We start from the raw sequence: 20,054 nt of genomic DNA, 5'->3' as shown, positions 1-20,054 counted from the left end.
TTAATTTTGTGGATCCCTGAATAACATCGTAAGGTGAGGAAGGAAGACGAGAGTGATAGTCCACTTGAGCTCTGATCAAGCGTGCCTTTCATAATTCGTTTACAGGAACAGAAAGGCACAATACCTGTCACACTTGTTTTTGTGGACCCCTGAATCAAGCTATAAGGTAACAAAGGAAGGTGGGAGTGAAAGTCCACTTGAGCTCTGATCAAGCGCGCCTTTCATAATTCGTTCACAGGAATGAAAAGGCGCAGTATGTGTCACACTTGTTTTTTTGGATCCCTGAATCCCACTATAAGGGAAGGAAGAAAGGTGGCAGTGAAAGTCCACTTGAGCTCTGATCAAGCGCGCTTTTCATAATTCGTTAACAGGAATGAAAAGGCGCAGTATGTGTCACACTTGTTTTTGTGGATCCCTGAATCCCACTATAAGGGAAGGAAGAAAGGTGGCAGTGAAAGTCCACTTGAGCTCTGATCAAGCGCGCTTTTCATAATTCGTTAACAGGAATGAAAAGGCGCAGTATGTGTCACACTTGTTTTTGTGGATCCCTGAATCCCACTATAAGGGAAGGAAGAAAGGTGGGAGTGAAAGTCCGCTTGAGCTCTGAACAAGCGCGCCTTTCATAATTCGTTCACAGGAATGAAAAGGCGCAGTATCACTCACACTTAATTTTGTGGATCCCTGAATAAGATCGTAAGGCGAGGAAGGAAGACGGGAGTGATAGTCCACTTGAGCTCTGATCAAGCGCGCCTTTCATAATTCGTTCACAGGAATGAAAAGGCGCAGTATCAGTCACACTTGTTTTTGTGTTTCCCTGAATCACACTATAAGGGAAGGAAGACAGGTGGGAGTGAAAGTCCACTTGAGCTCTGATCAAGCGCGCCTTTCATAATTCGTTCACAGGAATGAAAAGGTGCAGTATGTGTCACACTTGTTTTTGTGGTTCCTTAATCACACTATAAGGGAAGGAAGAAAGGTGGCAGTGAAAGTCCACTTGAGCTCTCAACAAGCGCGCCTTTCATAATTCGTTCACAGGAATGAAAAGGCGCAGTATCACTCACACTTAATTTTGTGGATCCCTGAATAACATCGTAAGGTGAGGAAGGAAGACGGGAGTGATAGTCCACTTGAGTTCTGATCAAGCGTGCCTTTCATAATTCGTTCACAGGAACAGAAAGGCACAATACCTGTCACACTTGTTTTTGACGACCCCTGAATCAAGCTATAAGGTAAGAAAGAAAGGTGGGAGTGAAAGTCCACTTGAGCTCTGATCAAGCGCGCCTTTCATAATTCGTTCACAGGAATGAAAAGGCGCAGTATGTGTCACACTTCTTTTTGTGGATCCCTGAATCACACTATAAGGGAAGGAAGAAAGGTGGGAGTGAAAGTCCACTTGAGCTCTGATCAAGCGCGCTTTTCATAATTCTTTCACTGGAATCAAAAGGCGCAGTATGTGTCACACTTGTTTTTGTGGACCCCTGAATTGCTCTATGAGGGGAAGGAAGAAAGGTGGGAGTGAAAGTCCCCTTGAGCTCTGATCAAGCGCGCCTTTCATAATTTGTTCACAGGAATGAAAAGGCGCAGTATCAGTCACACTTAATTTTGTGGATCCCTGAATAACATCGTAAGGTGAGGAAGGAAGACGGGAGTGAGAGTCCATTTGAGCTCTGATCAAGCGTGCCTTTCATAATTCGTTCACAGAAACAGAAAAGCACAATACCTGTCACACTTGTTTTTGTGGACCCCTGAGAGACGCTATAAGGGAAGGAAGAAAGGTGGGCGTGAAAGTCCACTTGAGTTCTGATCAATTGCGCCTTTCATAATTCGTTCACGGGAATGGAAAGGCGCAGTATATTCACACTTGTTTTTGTGGGCCCCGCAATCGCGTAGTAAGGGAAGGAAGGAAGGAAGGTGGGAGTGAAAGTCCACTTGAGCTCTGATCAAGCGCACCTTTCATAATTCGTTCACAGGAATCGAAAGGCGCAGTATTTTTCACACACGTTTTTTGACACCTGAATCGCGTTATAGGGACAGAAGGAACCCGGTTGTGAATGTAAACTTGAGCTCTGATCAAGCGCGAATTTCATAATTCGTTCACAGGAATGAAAAGGCGCAGTATGTGTCCCACTTGTTTTTGTGAACCCCTGAATTGCGCTATAAGCGGAAGGAAGAAAGGTGGGACTGAAAGTCCACTTTAGTTCTGATCAATCGCGCCTTTCATAATTTGTTCACACGAATGGAAAGGCGCAGTATCGGTCACACTTTTTTTGTGGATCCCTGAATCACACTATAAGGGAAGGAAAGAAGGAGGGAGTGAAAGTCCACTTGAGCTCTGAGCAAGCGCGCCTTTCATAATTTGTTCACAGGTATGAAAATGCGCAGTAGTGGAACCCTGAATCCCGCCGTAAGGGAAGGAAGTTGGCAGTGAATGTCCACTGGAGCTCTGATCAAGCGCGCCTTTCATAATTCGTTCACAGGAATGAAAAGGCGCAGTAGGTGTCACACTTGTTTTTGTGGATCCCTGAATCCCACTATAAGGGAAGGAAGAAAGGTGGGAGTGAAAGTCCACTTGAGCTCTGATCAAGCGCGCCTTTCATAATTCGTTCACAGGAATGAAAAGGCGCAGTAGTGGAACCCTGAATCCCGCCGTAAGGGAAGGTTGGTGGCAGTGAAAGTCCACTTGAGCTCTGATCAAGCGCGCTTTTCATAATTCGTTCACAGGAATGAAAAGGCGCAGTAGGTGTCACACTTGTTTTTGTGGATCCCTGAATCCCACTATAAGGGAAGGAAGAAAGGTGGGAGTGAAAGTCCACTTGAGCTCTGAGCAAGCGCGCCTTTCATAATTCGTTCACAGGAATGAAAAGGCGCAGTAGTGGAACCCTGAATCCCGCCGTAAGGGAAGGAAGGTGGCAGTGAAAGTCCACTTGAGCTCTGATCAAGCGCGCCTTTCATAATTCGTTCACAGGAATGAAAAGGCGCAGTATCAGTCACACTTAATTTTGCGGATCCCTGAATCATACTATAAGGGAAGGAGAAAGGTGGGAGTGAAAGTCCACTTGAGCTCTGATCAAGCGCGCCTTTCATAATTCGTTCAGAGGAATGAAAAGGCGCAGTATGTGTCACACTTGTTTTTGTGGATCCCTGAATTACACTATAAGAGAAGGAAGAAAGGTGGGAGTGAAAGTCCGCTTGAGCTCTGATCAAGCGCGCCTTTCATAATTCGTTCACAGGAATGAAAAGGCGCAGTATGTGTCACACTTGTTTTTGTGGACCCTTGAATTGCGGTATAAGGGAAGGAAGAAAGTGCGAGTGAAAGTCCACTTGAGATCTGATCAAGCATGCCTTTCATAATTAGTTCATAGAAATAGAAAGGCGCAGGATCCTCTCACACTTGTTTTTGTGAACGCCTGAATCACGCCGTGAGGGAAAGAAGGTGGGAGTGAAAGTCCACTTGAGCTCTGATCAAGCGTGCCTTTCATAATTTGTTCACAGGATTGAAAACGCGCAGTATCTGTCACACTTATTTTTGTAGACCCCTGAATCGCACTATTAGGGAAGGAAGAAAGTGGGAGTGAAAGTCCACTTGAGCTCTGATCAAGCGCGCCTTTCATAATTCGTTCACAGGAATGAAAAGGCGCAGTATCAGTCACACTTAATTTTGTGGATCCCTGAATCATACTATAAGGGAAGGAGAAAGGTGGGAGTGAAAGACCATTTTAGCTCTGATCAAGCGCGCTTTTATTAAATCGTTCACAGGAATGAAAAGGCGCAGTATCTGTCACACTTGTTTTTGTGGACCCCTGAATCGCGCTAGCAAGGTGATGTTGAAAATCCTCCAAGGTAGGCTGCAGCAGTATGTGGATCCGGAGCTTCCGGACGTGCAAGCTGGGTTTCTCAAGGGCAGAGGAACTAGAGACCAAATTGCTAACCTTCACTGGATCATGGAAAAGGCAAGAGAGTTCCAGAAACGCATCTACTTCTGCTCTTTTGATTATGCGAAAGCGTTTGAGTGCGTAAATCACAGCAGATTGAGGCAAGCTCTCCAAGAGATGGGAGTTCCAATTCACCTCATCTGTCTCCTCAGGAACCTGTATGAAGGGCAAGAGGCTACAGTCAGAACTGGGCATGGTCTCACTAATTGGTTTCCGATCCAGAAAGGAGTGAGGCAAGCCTGCATACTGTCGCGCTGAAAATTTAACCTATATGCAGAGTGCATCATGAGCAAGGCCGGTCTGGACGAGTCTTCAGCTGGAGTGAAGATTGCTGGAAAACGTATCAACAGCCTTAGATATGCGGATAATGTCACTTTAATGGCAGAAAGTGAAGTGGGACTAATAGACTTCTGATGCGCGTACAGGAAGAGAGTGAGAAGTTTGGGCTTAAACTGAACATTAAAAAGACAAAGATCATGGCGTATTGCCCTATCAAGCCCTGGAGCATCAACGGACAAGTGGAAGCTGTGACAGATTTTCGGTTCTTGGGCTCCAAGATTACCTCCGAAGGAGACTGCAGCCATGAAATTAGGACACGCCTGCTTCTGGGAAACCGAGCAATGGTTAGCCTTGACCGCCTAGTAAAGAGCAGGGCATTATTCTGCCAACCAAGATCCTATAACTCGTGCTATGGTCTTTCCAGTTGTGATGTATGGATGCGAGAGTTGGACTGTGAAAACGGCTGACCGCCAAAGAATTGACGCGTTTGAATTGTGCTGCTGGCGAAGACTCTCGAGAGTTCATTGGACTACCAGAAGATCAAATCAGTCGATATTGTCCACCATAAACCCTGACTGCTCATTGGTGGGTCGAATTCTAAAGTTAAAGCTCAGCTACTTTGGTCATCTGATGAGAAGAGAGGAGTTGCTGGAGAAAGATTTGTTGTTAGGAAAGGTTGAGGGTCGCCGGAGAAGGGGTAGGCAGGGAACGCGATGGTTAGATGGCATCCTTGAGGCACTTCAGATGAAGTTATGTGATATTAGGAAGATAGTGAGAGACCGGAAATAGTGGCGTGACATGGTCCATAGGGTCACGAAGATTCGGACACGACTGAACGACTGAACTGAACTGAATCGCGCTATCAAGGAAGGAAGGTGGGAGTGAAAGTCCACTTGAGCACTGATCAAGCGCACCTTTCATAACTGGTTCACAGGAATGGAAAGGCGCAGTATCTGTCACACTTGTTTTTGTGGACCCCTCAATCGCGTCGTAAGGAAAGGAAGGAGAAGGGAGTGAAAGTCCACTTGAGCTGTGATCAAGCGCGTCTTTCATAATTCATTCACAGGAATGAAAAGGTGCAGCATCATCACACTTGTTTTAGTGGACACCTGAATCGCGCCGTAAGGGAAGGAAGGAAGGTCGCAGTAAAAGTCCACTTGAGCTCTAATCAAGCGCGCGTTTCATAATTCATTCACAGGAATGAAAAGGCGCAGTATCTGTCACACTTGTTTTTGTGGACCCCTGAATCGCGCTATAAGGGAAGGAAGGAAGGAAGGTGGGAGTGAAAGTCCACTGAGCTCTGATCAAGCGCGCCTTTCATAACTCGTTCACAGGAATGAAAAGGCGCAGTATCTGTCACACTTCTTTTGTAGACACCTGAAACGCGCTATAATGGAAGGAACGAAGGTGGGAATGAAAGTGCACTTGAGATCTGATCAAGCGCACCTTTCATAATTCATTCACAGGAATCGAAAGGGGCAGTATCTGGCACACTTGTTTTTGTCGACCCTTAAATCGCACCATAAGAGAAGATAGGAAGGTAGGAATGAAAGTCCACTTGATCTCTGATCAAGCGCGCCTTTCATAATTCGTTCACAGGAATGAAAAGGTGCAGTACCTTTCACACCTGTTTTTGTGGACCCCTGAATCGCGCTAAAGGGGAAGAGAGGAAGGTGGGAGTGAAAGTCCACTTGAGTTCTGATCAATCGCGCCTTTCATAATTCGTTCACACCAGTGGAAAGGCGCGGTATCAGTCACACTTAATTTTGGGGGTCCCTGAACCACACTCCAAGGGAAGCGAGGAAGGTGGCAGTGAAAGTCCACTTGAGCTCTGATCAAGCGCGCCTTTCATAATTCGTTCACAGGAATGAAAAGGCGCAGTATGTGTCACACTTGCTTTTGTGAACCCCTGAATTGCGCTATAAGGGGAAGGAAGAAGGGTGGGAGTGAAAGTCCACTTGAGATCTGATCAATCGCGCCTTTCATAATTCGTTCACACGAGTGGAAAGGCGCAGTATCAGTCACACTTAATTTTGTGGATCCCTGAATCACACTCTAAGGGAAGAAAGAAAGGTGGCAGTGAAAGTGCACTTGAGATCTGATCAAGCGCACCTTTCATAATTCGTTCACAGGAATCGAAAGGCGCAGTATCTGTCACACTTGTTTTTGTGGACCCCTAAATCGCACCATAAGAGAAGATAGGAAGGTGGGAATGGAAGTCCACTTGAGCTCTGATCAAGCGCGCCTTTCATAATTCGTTCACAGGAATGGAAAGGTGCAGTACCTTTCACACCTGTTTTTGTGGACCCCTGAATCGCGCTATAGGGGAAGAGAGGAAGGTGGGAGCGAAAATTCACATGAGCTCTGATCAAGCACGCCTTTCATAACTCGTTCACAGGAATGGAAAGGCGCAGTATTTGTCACAGTTGTTTTTGTTGACACCTGAATCGCACTATAAGGGAAAGAAGGAAGGCGGTTGTGAAAGTCAACTTGAGCTCTGATCAAGCGCGCCTTTCATAATTTGTTCACAGGAATGAAAAGGCGCAGTAGTGGAACCTTGAATCTCGCTGTAAGGGAAGGAAGGTGGCAGTGAAAGTCCACTTGAGCTCTGATCAAGCGCGCCTTTCATAATTCGTTCACAGGAATGAAAAGGCGCAGTATGTGTCACACTTGTTTTTCTGAACTCCTGAATTGCGCTATAAGGCGAAAGAAGAAGGGTGGGAGTGAAAGTCCACTTGAGCTCTGATCAAGCGCGCCTTTCATAATTTGTTTACAGGAATGAAAAGGCGCAGTAGTGGAACCCTGAATCCCGCCGTAAGGGAAGGAAGGTGGCAGTGAAAGTCCACTTGAGCTCTGATCAAGCGCGCCTTTCATAATTCATTCACAGGAATGAAGAGGCGCAGTATGTGTCACACTTGTTTTTGTGAATCCCTGAATTGCGCTATAAGGGGAAGGAAGAAGGGTGGGAGTGAAAGTCCACTTGAGTTCTGATCAATCGCGCCTTTCATAATTCGTTCACACGAGTGGAAAGGCGCAATATCAGTCATACTTAATTTTGTGGATCCCTGAATCACACTCTAAGGGAAGGAAAGAAGGTGGGAGTGAAAGTCCACTTGAGCTCTGATCAAGCGCGCCTTTCATAATTTGTTCACAGGAATGAAAAGGCGCAGTAGTGGAACCCTGAATCCCGCCGTAAGGGAAGGAAGGTGGCAGTGAAAGTCCACTTGAGCTCTGATCAAGCGCGCCTTTAATAATCCGTTCACAGGAATGAAAAGGCGCAGTATATGTCACACTTGTTTTTGTGAACCCCTGAATTGCGCTATAAGGGGAAGAAGGGTGGGAGTGAAAGTCCACTTGAGTTCTGATCAATCGCGCCTTTCATAATTCGTTCACACGAGTGGAAAGGCGCAGTATCAGTCACACTTAATTTTGTGGATCCCTCAATCACACTCTAAGGGAAGGAAGGAAGGCGGTTGTGAAAGTCCACTTGAGCTCTGATCAAGCGCGCCTTTGGTAATTTGTTCACAGGAATGAAAAGGCGCAGTAGTGGAACCCTGAATCCCGCCGTAAAGGAAGGAAGGTGGCAGTGAAAGTCCACTTGAGCTCTGATCAAGCGCGCCTTTCATAATTCGCTCACAGGAATGAAAAGACGCAGTAGTGGAACCCTGAATCCCGCCGTAAGGGAAGGAAGGTGGCATTGAAAGTCCACTTGAGCTCTGATCAAGAGCGCTTTTCATAATTTGTTCACAGGAATGAAAAGGCGCAGTATGTGTCACACTTGTTTTTGTGGACCCCTGAATTGCGCTATGAGGGGAAGGAAGAAAGGTGGGAGTGAAAGTCCACTTGAGCTGTGATCAATCGCGCCTTTCATAATTCATTCACGGGAATGAAAAGGCGCAGTATCAGTCACACTCAATTTTGTGGATCCCTGAATCACACTATAAGCGAAGGAAGAAAGGTGGGAGTGAAAGTCCACTTGAGCTCTGATCAAGCGCGCCTTTCATAATTCGTTCACAGGAATGAAAATGCGCTGTATCAGTCACACTTAATTTTGTGGATCCCTGAATCACACTATAAGGGAAGGAAGAAAGGTGGGAGTGAAAGTCCACTTGAGCTCTGATCAATCGCGCCTTTCATAATTCATTCACAGGAATGAAAAGGCGCAGTATCAGTCACACTCAATTTTGTGGATCCCTGAATCACACTTAAGGTAAGGAAGAAAGGTGGGAATGAAAGTCCACTTGAGCTCTGATCAAGCGCGCCTTTCATAATTCTTTCACAGGAATGAAAAGGCGCAGTATGCGTCAAACTTGTTTTTGTGGACCCCTGAATCACACTATAAGGGAAGGAGGAAATGTGGGAGTGAAAGTCCACTTGAGCTCTGATCAAGCGCGCCTTTCATAATTCGTTCTCAGGAATGAAAAGGCGCAGTATCAGTCAAACTTAAGTTTGTGGAACCCTGAATCACACTCTAAGGGAAGAAAGGAAGGTGGCAGTGAAAGTCCAGTTGAGCTCTGATCAAGCGCGCCTTTCATAAGTCTTTCACAGGAATGAAAAGGCGCAGTATGTGTCACACTTGTTTTTGTGAACCCCTGAATTGCGCTATAAGGGGAAGGAAGAAGGGTGGGAGTGGAAGTCCACTTGAGATCTGATCAATCGCGCCTTTCATAATTCGTTCACACGAGTGGAAAGGCGCAGTATCAGTCACACTTAATTTTGTGGATCCCTGAATCACACTCTAAGGGAAGGAAAGAAGGTGGGAAAGTCCACTTGAGCTCTCATCAAGCGCGCCTTTCATAATTTGTTCACAGGAATGAAAAGGCGCAGTAGTGGAACCCTGAATCCCGCCGTAAGGGAACGCAGGTGGCAGTGAAAGTCCACTTGAGCTCTGATCAACCGCGCCTTTCATAATTCGTTCAGAAAAATAAAAAGGCGCAGTATCAGTCACAATTTTGTGGAACCCTGAATCACACTCTAAGGGAAGAAAGGAAGGTGGCAGTGAAAGTCCAGTTGAGCTCTGATCAAGCGCGCCTTTCATAATTCTTTCACAGGAATGAAAAGGCGCAGTATGTGTCACACTTGTTTTTGTGGACTCCTGAATTGCGCTATGAGGGGAAGGAAGAAAGGTTGGAGTGAAAGTCCACTTGAGCTCTGATCAAGCGCGCCTTTCATAATTCGTTCACAGGAATGAAAAGGCGCAGTATGTGTCACACTTAATTTTGTGGATCCCTGAATCACACTCTAAGGGAAGGAAAGAAGGTGGGAGTGAAAGTCCACTTGAGCTCTCATCAAGCGCGCCTTTCATAATTTGTTCACAGGAATGAAAAGGCGCGGTAGTGGAACCCTGAATCCCGCCGTAAGGGAACGCAGGTGGCAGTGAAAGTCCACTTGAGCTCTGATCAAGCGCGCCTTTCATAATTCGTTAAAGGAATGGAAAGGCGCAGTAGTGGACCCCTGAATCCCGCCGTAAGGGAAGGAAGGTGGCAGTGAAAGTCCACTTGAGCTCTGATCAAGCGCGCCTTTCATAATTCGTTCACAGGAATGAAAAGGCGCAGTATCAGTCACACTATTTTGTGGATCCCTGAATCACACTCTAAGGGAAGAAAGAAACGTGGCAGTGAAAGTGCACTTGAGATCTGATCAAGCGCACCTTTCATAATTCGTTCAAAGGAACAGAAAGGCGCAGTATCTGTCACACTTGTTTTTGTGGACCCCTAAATCGCACCATAAGAGAAGATAGGAAGGTGGGAATGGAAGTCCACTTGAGCTCTGATCAAGCGCGCCTTTCATAATTCATTCACAGGAATGGAAAGGTGCAGTACCTTTCACACCTGTTTTTGTGGACCCCTGAATCGCGCTATAGGGGAAGAGAGGAAGGTGGGAGTGAAAATTCACATGAGCTCTGATCAAGCACGCCTTTCATAATTCGTTCACAGGAATGGAAAGGCGCAGTATTTGTCACAGTTGTTTTGACACCTGAATCGCACTATAAGGGAAAGAAGGAAGGCGGTTGTGAAAGTCAACTTGAGCTGTGATCAAGCGCGCCTTTCATAATTTGTTCACAGGAATGAAAAGGCGCAGTAGTGGAACCTTGAATCTCGCCGTAAGGGAAGGAAGGTGGCAGTGAAAGTCCACTTGAGCTCTGATCAAGCGCACCTTTCATAATTCGTTCACAGGAATGAAAAGGCACAGTATGTGTCACACTTGTTTTTCTGAACTCCTGAATTGCGCTATAAGGGGAAGGAAGAAGGGTGGGAGTGAAAGTCCACTTGAGTTCTGATCAATCGCGCCTTTCATAATTCGTTCACACGAGTGGAAAGGCGCAATATCAGTCATACTTAATTTTGTGGATCCCTGAATCACACTCTAAGGGAAGGAAAGAAGGTGGGAGTGAAAGTCCACTTGAGCTCTGATCAAGCGCGCCTTTCATAATTTGTTCACAGGAATGAAAAGGCGCAGTAGTGGAACCCTGAATCCCGCCGTAAGGGAAGGAAGGTGGCAGTGAAAGTCCACTTGAGCTCTGATCAAGCGCGCCTTTAATAATCCGTTCACAGGAATGAAAAGGCGCAGTATATGTCACACTTGTTTTTGTGAACCCCTGAATTGCGCTATAAGGGGAAGAAGGGTGGGAGTGAAAGTCCACTTGAGTTCTGATCAATCGCGCCTTTGATAATTCATTCACGGGAATGAAAAGGCGCAGTATCAGTCACACTCAATTTTGTGGATCCCTGAATCACACTATAAGCGAAGGAAGAAAGGTGGGAGTGAAAGTCCACTTGAGCTCTGATCAATCGCGCCTTTCATAATTCATTCACAGGAATGAAAAGGCGCAGTATCAGTCACACTCAATTTTGTGGATCCCTGAATCACACTTAAGGTAAGGAAGAAAGGTGGGAATGAAAGTCCACTTGAGCTCTGATCAAGCGCGCCTTTCATAATTCTTTCACAGGAATGAAAAGGCGCAGTATGCGTCAAACTTGTTTTTGTGGATCCCTGAATCACACTTAAGGTAAGGAAGAAAGGTGGGAATGAAAGTCCACTTGAGCTCTGTCTGATCAAGCGCGCCTTTCATAATTCGTTCATAGGAATGAAAAGGCGCAGTAAGTGTCACACTTGTTTTTGTGGACCCCTGAATTGCACTATAAGGGAAGGAAGAAAGTGGGAGTGAAAGTCCACTTGAGCTCTGATCAAGCGCGCCTTTCATAATTCCTTCACAGGAATGAAAAGGCGCAGTACGTGTCACACTTGTTTTTGTGGAACCCTGAATTGCACTAGTAGGGGAAGGAAGAAAGGTGGGAGTGAAAGTCCACTTGAGCTCTGATCAAGCGCGCCTTTCATAATTCGTTGACAGGAATGAAAAGGTGCAGTATCACTCACACTTAATTTTGTGGATCCCTGAATCACACTATAAGGGAAGGCAGAAAGTTGTGAGTGAAAGTCCACTTGAGCTCTGATCATGCGCGCTTTTCATAATTCGTTCACAGGAATGAAAATGCGCAGTATCAGTCACACTTATTTTGTGGATCCCTGAATCACACTATAAGGGAAGGATGAAAGATGGGAGTGAAAGTCCACTTGAGCTGTGATCAAGCACGCCATTGATAATTTGTTCACAGGAATGGAAAGGCGCAGTATCTGTCACAATTGTTTTTGTGGACCCTGAGAGATGCTATAAGGGAAGGAAGAAATGTGGGAGTGAAAGTCCACTTGAGCTCTGATCAAGCGCGCCTTTCATAATTCGTTGACAGGAATGAAAAGGCGCAGTATGTGTCACACTTGTTTTTGTGGATCCCTGAATCACACTATAAGTGAAGGAAGGTGGGAGTGAAAGTCCACTGGAGATCTGATCAAGTGCGCCTTTCTTAATTCGTTCATAGGAATGGAAAGGCACAGTATCAGTCACACTTAATTTTGTGGATGCCTGAATCACACTATAAGGGAAGGAAGAAAGGTGTGAGTGAAAGTCCACTTGAGATCTGATCATGCGCGCTTTTCATAATTCGTTCACAGGAATGAAAATGCGCAGTATCAGTCACACTTAATTTTGTGGATCCCTGAATCACACTATAAGGGAAGGATGAAAGATGGGAGTGAAAGTCCACTTGAGCTGTGATCAAGCAGGCCATTCATAATTCGTTCACAGGAATGGAAAGGCGCAGTATCTGTCACAATTGTTTTTGTGGACCCCTGAGAGATGCTATAAGGGAAGGAAGAAAGATGGGAGTGAAAGTCCACTTGAGCTGTGATCAAGCACGCCATTCATAATTCGTTCACAGGAATGAAAAGGCGTAGTATGTGTCACACTTGTTTTTGTGGACCCCTGAATTGCGCTATAAGGGAAGGAAGAAAGTGGGAGTGAAAGTCCACTTGGGCTCTGATCAAGCGCGCCTTTCATAATTCGTTCACAGGAATGAAAAGGCGCAGTGTCAGTCACACTTAATTTTGTGGATCCCTGAATAACATCATAAGGTGAGGAAGGAAGACGGGAGTGAGAGTCCACTTGAGCTCTGATCAAGCGTGCCTTTCATAATTCGTTCACAGGAACAGAAAGGCACAATACCTGTCACACTTGTTTTTGTGGACCCCTGAATCAAGCTATAAGGTAAGAAAGGAAGGTGGGAGTGAAAGCCCACTTGAGCTGTGATCAACACGCCATTCATAATTCGTTCACAGGAAGGGAAAGGCGCAGTATCTGTCACAATTGTTTTTGTGGACCCCTGAGAGACGCTATAAGGGAAGGAAGAAAGGTGGGAGTGAAAGTCCACTTGAGTTCTGATCAATCGCGCCTTTCATAATTCGTTCACGGCAATGGAAAGGCGCAGTATCTGTCACTTGTTTTTGTGGGCCCCGCAATCGCGTCGTAAGGGAAGGAAGGAAGGAAGGTGGGAGTGAAAGTCCACTTGAGCTCTGATCAAGCGCACCTTTCATAATTTGTTCGAGGAATGAAAAGGCGCAGTAGTGGAACCCTGAATCCCGCCGTAAGGGAAGGAAGGTGGCAGTGAAAGTCCCCTTGAGCTCTGAACAAGCGCGCATTTCATAATTCGTTCACAGGAATGAAAAGGCGCAGTATGTGTCCCACTTGTTTTTGTGAACCCCTGAATTGCGCTATAAGGGGAAGGAAGAAAGGTGGGAGTGAAAGTCCACTTGAGTTCTGATCAATCGCGCCTTTTATAATTTGTTCACACGAATGGAAAGGCGCAGTATCAGTCACACTTTTTTTGTGGATCCCTTAATCACACTATAAGGGAAGGAAAGAAGGTGGGAGTGAAAGTCCACTTGAGCTCTGAGCAAGCGCGCCTTTCATAATTCGTTCACAGGAATGAAAAGGCGCAGTATCAGTCACACTTAATTTTGTGGATCCCTGAATCACACTCTAAGGGAAGGAAGAAAGGTGGGAGTGAAAGTCCACTTGAGCTCTGAAAAAGCGCGCCTTTCATAATTCGTTCAGAGGAATGAAAAGGCGCAGTATGTGTCACATTTGTTTTTGTGGATCCCTGAATCACACTATAAGGGAAGGAAGGAAGGTGGGAGTGAAAGTCCTCTTGAGCTCTGATCAAGCGCGCCTTTCATAATTCGTTCAGAGGAATGAAAAGGCGCAGTATGTGTCACATTTGTTTTTGTGGATCCCTGAATCACACTATAAGAGAAGGAAGAAAGGTGGGAGTGAAAGTCCGCTTGAGCTCTGATCAAGCGCGCCTTTCATAATTCGTTCACAGGAATGAAAAGGCGCAGTATCAGTCACACTCAATTTTGTGGATCCCTGAATCACACTATAAGGGAAGGAAGGAAGCTGGGAGTGAAAGTCCACTTGAGCTCTGATCAAGCGCGCCTTTCATAATTCGTTCACAGGAATGAAAAGGCGCAGTATCAGTCACACTCAATTTTGTGGATCCCTGAATCACACTATAAGGGAAGGAAGGAAGCTGGGAGTGAAAGTCCACTTGAGCTCTGATCAAGCGCGCCTTTCATAATTCGTTCACAGGAATGAAAAGGCGCAGTATCAGTCACACTTAATTTTGTGGATCCCTGAATCACACTATAAGGAAAGAAGAAACGTGGGAGTGAAAGTCCACTTGAGATCTGATAAAGCGCGCCTTTCATAATTCGTTCACAGGAATGAAAAGGCGCAGTATCAGTCACACTTAATTTTGTGGATCCCTGAATCACACTATAAGGAAAGAAGAAACGTGGGAGTGAAAGTCCACTTGAGATCTGATAAAGCGCGCCTTTCATAATTCGTTCACAGGAATGAAAAGGCGCAGTATCAGTCACACTTAATTTTGTGGATCCCTGAATCACACTATAAGGAAATAAGAAACGTGGGAGTGAAAGTCCACTTGAGATCTGATAAAGCGCGCCTTTCATAATTCGTTCACAGGAATGAAAAGGCGCAGTATCAGTCACACTTAATTTTGTGGATCCCTGAATCACACTATAAGGAAAGAAGAAACATGGGAGTGAAAGTCCACTTGAGATCTGATCAATCGCGCCTTTCATAATTCGTTCACACGAGTGGAAAGGCGCAGTATCAGTCACACTTAATTTTGTGGATCCCTGAATCACACTCTAAGGGAAGGAAAGAAGGTGGGAGTGAAAGTCCACTTGAGCTGTGATCAAGCGCGCCTTTCATAATTTGTTCACAGGAATGAAAAGGCGCAGTAGTGGAACCCTGAATCCCGCCGTAAGGGAAGGAAGGTGGCAGTGAAAGTCCACTTGAGCTCTGATCAAGCGCGCTTTTCATAATTTGTTCACAGGAATGAAAAGGCGCAGTATGTGTCACACTTGTTTTTGTGGATCCCTGAATCACACAATAAGGGAAGGAAACAAGGTGGGAGTGAAAGTCCACTTGAGCTCTGATCAAGCGCGCCTTTCATAATTCGTTCACAGGAATGAAAAGGCGCAGTATCAGTCACACTATTTTGTGGATCCCTGAATCACACTCTAAGGGAAGAAAGAAAGGTGGCAGTGAAAGTGCACTTGAGATCTGATCAAGCGCACCTTTCATAATTCGTTCACAGGAAACGAAAGGCGCAGTATCTGTCACACTTGTTTTTGTGGACCCCTAAATCGCACCATAAGAGAAGATAGGAAGGTGGGAATGGAAGTCCACTTGAGCTCTGATCAAGCGCGCCTTTCATAATTCGTTCACAGGAATGGAAAGGTGCAGTACCTTTCACACCTGTTTTTGTGGACCCCTGAATCGCGCTATAGGGGAAGAGAGGAAGGTGGGAGTGAAAATTCACATGAGCTCTGATCAAGCACGCCTTTCATAATTCGTTCACAGGAATGGAAAGGCGCAGTATTTGTCACAGTTGTTTTTGTTGACACCTGAATCGCACTATAAGGGAAAGAAGGAAGGCGGTTGTGAAAGTCAACTTGATCTCTGACCAAGCGCGCCTTTCATAATTTGTTCACAGGAATGAAATGGCGCAGTAGTGGAACTTTGAATCTCGCCGTAAGGGAAGGAAGGTGGCAGGGAAAGTCCACTTGAGCTCTGATCAAGCGCGCCTTTCATAATTCGTTCACAGGAATGAAAAGGGGCAGTATGTGTCACACATGTTTTGCTGAACTCCTGAATTGCGCTATAAGGCGAAGGAAGAAGGGTGGGAGTGAAAGTCCACTTGAGTTCTGATCAATCGCGCCTTTCATAATTCGTTCACACGAGTGGAAAGGCGCAGTATCAGTCACACTTAATTTTGTGGATCCCTGAATCACACTCTAAGGGAAGGAAGGAAGGCGGTTGTGAAAGTCCACTTGAGCTCTGATCAAGCGCGCTTTTCATAATTCGTTCACAGGAATGAAAAGGCGCAGTATGTGTCACACTTGTTTTTGTGGATCCCTGAATCACACTAAAAGGGAAGGAAGAAACGTGGGAGTGAAAGTCCACTTGAGCTCTGATCAAGCGCGCCTTTCATAATTCGTTCACAGGAATGAAAAGGCGCTGTATCAGTCACACTTAATTTTGTGGATCCCTGAATCACACTATAAGGGAAGGAAGAAAGGTGGGAGTGAAAGTCCACTTGAGCTCTGATCAATCGCGCCTTTCATAATTCATTCACAGGAATGAAAAGGCGCAGTATCAGTCACACTCAATTTTGTGGATCCCTAAATCACACTATAAGGTAAGGAAGAAAGGTGGGAATGAAAGTCCACTTGAGCTCTGTCTGATCAAGCGCGCCTTTCATAATTCGTTCATAGGAATGAAAAGGCGCAGTAAGTGTCACACTTGTTTTTGTGGACCCCTGAATTGCGCTATAAGGGAAGGAAGAAAGTGGGAGTGAAAGTCCACTTGAGCTCTGATCAAGCGCGCCTTTCATAATTCCTTCACAGGAATGAAAAGGCGCAGTATGTGTCACACTTGTTTTTGTGGAACCCTGAATTGCACTAGTAGGGGAAGGAAGAAAGGTGGGAGTGAAAGTCCACTTGAGCTCTGATCAAGCGCGCCTTTCATAATTCGTTGACAGGAATGAAAAGGTGCAGTATCACTCACACTTAATTTTGTGGATCCCTGAATCACACTATAAGGGAAGGAAGAAAGGTGTGAGTGAAAGTCCACTTGAGCTCTGATCATGCGCGCTTTTCATAATTCGTTCACAGGAATGAAAATGCGCAGTATCAGTCACACTTAATTTTGTGGATCCCTGAATCACACTATAAGGGAAGGATGAAAGATGGGAGTGAAAGTCCACTTGAGCTGTGATCAAGCACGCCATTGATAATTTGTTCACAGGATTGGAAAGGCGCAGTATCTGTCACAATTTTTTTGTGGACCCTGAGAGATGCTATAAGGGAAGGAAGAAATGTGGGAGTGAAAGTCCACTTGAGCTCTGATCAAGCGCGCCTTTCATAATTCGTTGACAGGAATGAAAAGGCGCAGTATGTGTCACACTTGTTTTTGTGGATCCCTGAATCACACTATAAGTGAAGGAAGGTGGGAGTGAAAGTCCACTGGAGATCTGATCAAGTGCGCCTTTCTTAATTCGTTCATAGGAATGAAAAGGCACAGTATCAGTCACACTTAATTTTGTGGATCCCTGAATCACACTATAAGGGAAGGAAGAAAGGTGTGAGTGAAAGTCCACTTGAGATCTGATCATGCGCGCTTTTCATAATTCGTTCACAGGAATGAAAATGCGCAGTATCAGTCACACTTAATTTTGTGGATCCCTGAATCACACTATAAGGGAAGGATGAAAGATGGGAGTGAAAGTCCACTTCAGCTGTGATCAAGCACGCCATTCATAATTCGTTCACAGGAATGGAAAGGCGCAGTATCTGTCACAATTGTTTTTGTGGACCCCTGAGAGATGCTATAAGGGAAGGAAGAAAGATGGGAGTGAAAGTCCACTTGAGCTGTGATCAAGCACGCCATTCATAATTCGTTCACAGGAATGAAAAGGCGTAGTATGTGTCACACTTGTTTTTGTGGACCCCTGAATTGCGCTATATGGGAAGGAAGAAAGTGGGAGTGAAAGTCCACTTGGGCTCTCATCAAGCGCGCCTTTCATAATTCGTTCACAGGAATGAAAAGGCGCAGTGTCAGTCACACTTAATTTTGTGGATCCCTGAATAACATCATAAGGTGAGGAAGGAAGACGGGAGTGAGAGTCCACTTGAGCTCTGATCAAGCGTGCCTTTCATAATTCGTTCACAGGAACAGAAAGGCACAATACCTGTCACACTTGTTTTTGTGGACCCCTGAATCAAGCTATAAGGTAAGAAAGGAAGGTGGGAGTGAAAGCCCACTTGAGCTGTGATCAACACGCCATTCATAATTCGTTCACAGGAAGGGAAAGGCGCAGTATCTGTCACAATTGTTTTTGTGGACCCCTGAGAGACGCTATAAGGGAAGGAAGAAAGGTGGGAGTGAAAGTCCACTTGAGTTCTGATCAATCGCGCCTTTCATAATTCGTTCACGGGAATGGAAAGGCGCAGTATCTGTCACACTTGTTTTTGTGGGCCCCGCAATCGCGTCGTAAGGGAAGGAAGGAAGGAAGGTGGGAGTGAAAGTCCACTTGAGCTCTGATCAAGCGCACCTTTCATAATTCGTTCACAGGAATCGAAAGGCGCAGTATTTTTCACACATGTTTTTTGACACCTGAATCGCACTATAAGGGACAGAAGGAACCCGGTTGTGGAAGTCAACTTGAGGTCTGATCAAGCGCGCCTTTCATAATTTGTTCGAGGAATGAAAAGGCGCAGTAGTGGAACCCTGAATCCCGCCGTAAGGGAAGGAAGGTGGCAGTGAAAGTCCACTTGAGCTCTGAACAAGCGCGCATTTCATAATTCGTTCACAGGAATGAAAAGGCGCAGTATGTGTCCCACTTGTTTTTGTGAACCCCTGAATTGCGCTATAAGGGGAAGGAAGAAAGGTGGGAGTGAAAGTCCACTTGAGTTCTGATCAATCGCGCCTTTCATAATTTGTTCACACGAATGGAATGGCGCAGTATCAGTCACACTTTTTTTGTGGATCCCTGAATCACACTATAAGGGAAGGAAAGAAGGTGGGAGTGAAAGTCCACTTGAGCTCTGAGCAAGCGCGCCTTTCATAATTCGTTCACAGGAATGAAAAGGCGCAGTATCAGTCACACTTAATTTTGTGGATCCCTGAATCACACTCTAAGGGAAGGAAGAAAGGTGGGAGTGAAAGTCCACTTGAGCTCTGATCAAGCGCGCCTTTCATAATTCGTTCAGAGGAATGAAAAGGCGCAGTATGTGTCACATTTGTTTTTGTGGATCCCTGAATCACACTATAAGGGAAGGAAGGAAGGTGGGAGTGAAAGTCCACTTGAGCTCTGATCAAGCGCGCCTTTCATAATTCGTTCAGAGGAATGAAAAGGCGCAGTATGTGTCACATTTGTTTTTGTGGATCCCTGAATCACACTATAAGAGAAGGAAGAAAGGTGGGAGTGAAAGTCCGCGTGAGCTCTGATCAAGCGCGCCTTTCATAATTCGTTCACAAGAATGAAAAGGCGCAGTATCAGTCACACTTAATTTTGTGGATCCTTGAATCACACTATAAGGGAAGGAAGAAAGGTGGCAGTGAAAGTCAACTTGAGCTCTGATCAAGCGCGCCTTTCATAATTCGTTCAGAGGAATGAAAAGGCGCAGTATGTGTCACACTTGTTTTTGTGGATCCCTGAATCACACTATAAGAGAAGGAAGAAAGGTGGGAGTGAAAGTCCGCTTGAGCTCTGATCAAGCGCGCCTTTCATAATTCGTTCACAGGAATGAAAAGGCGCAGTATCAGTCACACTCAATTTTGTGGATCCCTGAATCACACTATAAGGGAAGGAAGGAAGCTGGGAGTGAAAGTCCACTTGAGCTCTGATCAAGCGCGCCTTTCATAATTCGTTCACAGGAATGAAAAGGCGCAGTATCAGTCACACTTAATTTTGTGGATCCCTGAATCACACTATAAGGAAAGAAGAAACGTGGGAGTGAAAGTCCACTTGAGATCTGATAAAGCGCGCCTTTCATAATTCGTTCACAGGAATGAAAAGGCGCAGTATCAGTCACACTTAATTTTGTGGATCCCTGAATCACACTATAAGGAAAGAAGAAACGTGGGAGTGAAAGTCCACTTGAGATCTGATCAATCGCGCCTTTCATAATTCGTTCACACGAGTGGAAAGGCGCAGTATCAGTCACACTTAATTTTGTGGATCCCTGAATCACACTCTAAGGGAAGGAAAGAAGGTGGGAGTGAAAGTCCACTTGAGCTCTGATCAAGCGCGCTTTTCATAATTTGTTCACAGGAATGAAAAGGCGCAGTATGTGTCACACTTGTTTTTGTGGATCCCTGAATCACACAATAAGGGAAGGAAACAAGGTGGGAGTGAA

Source organism: Amblyomma maculatum, chromosome 7, assembly GCF_055883805.1.
Source record: "Amblyomma maculatum isolate TAMU_Amacu chromosome 7, ASM5588380v1, whole genome shotgun sequence".
Lineage (NCBI taxonomy): Eukaryota > Metazoa > Arthropoda > Arachnida > Ixodida > Ixodidae > Amblyomma > Amblyomma maculatum.
The sequence above is the reverse complement of the archived record's forward strand: the minus strand, read 5'-3'. Positions refer to the sequence as shown.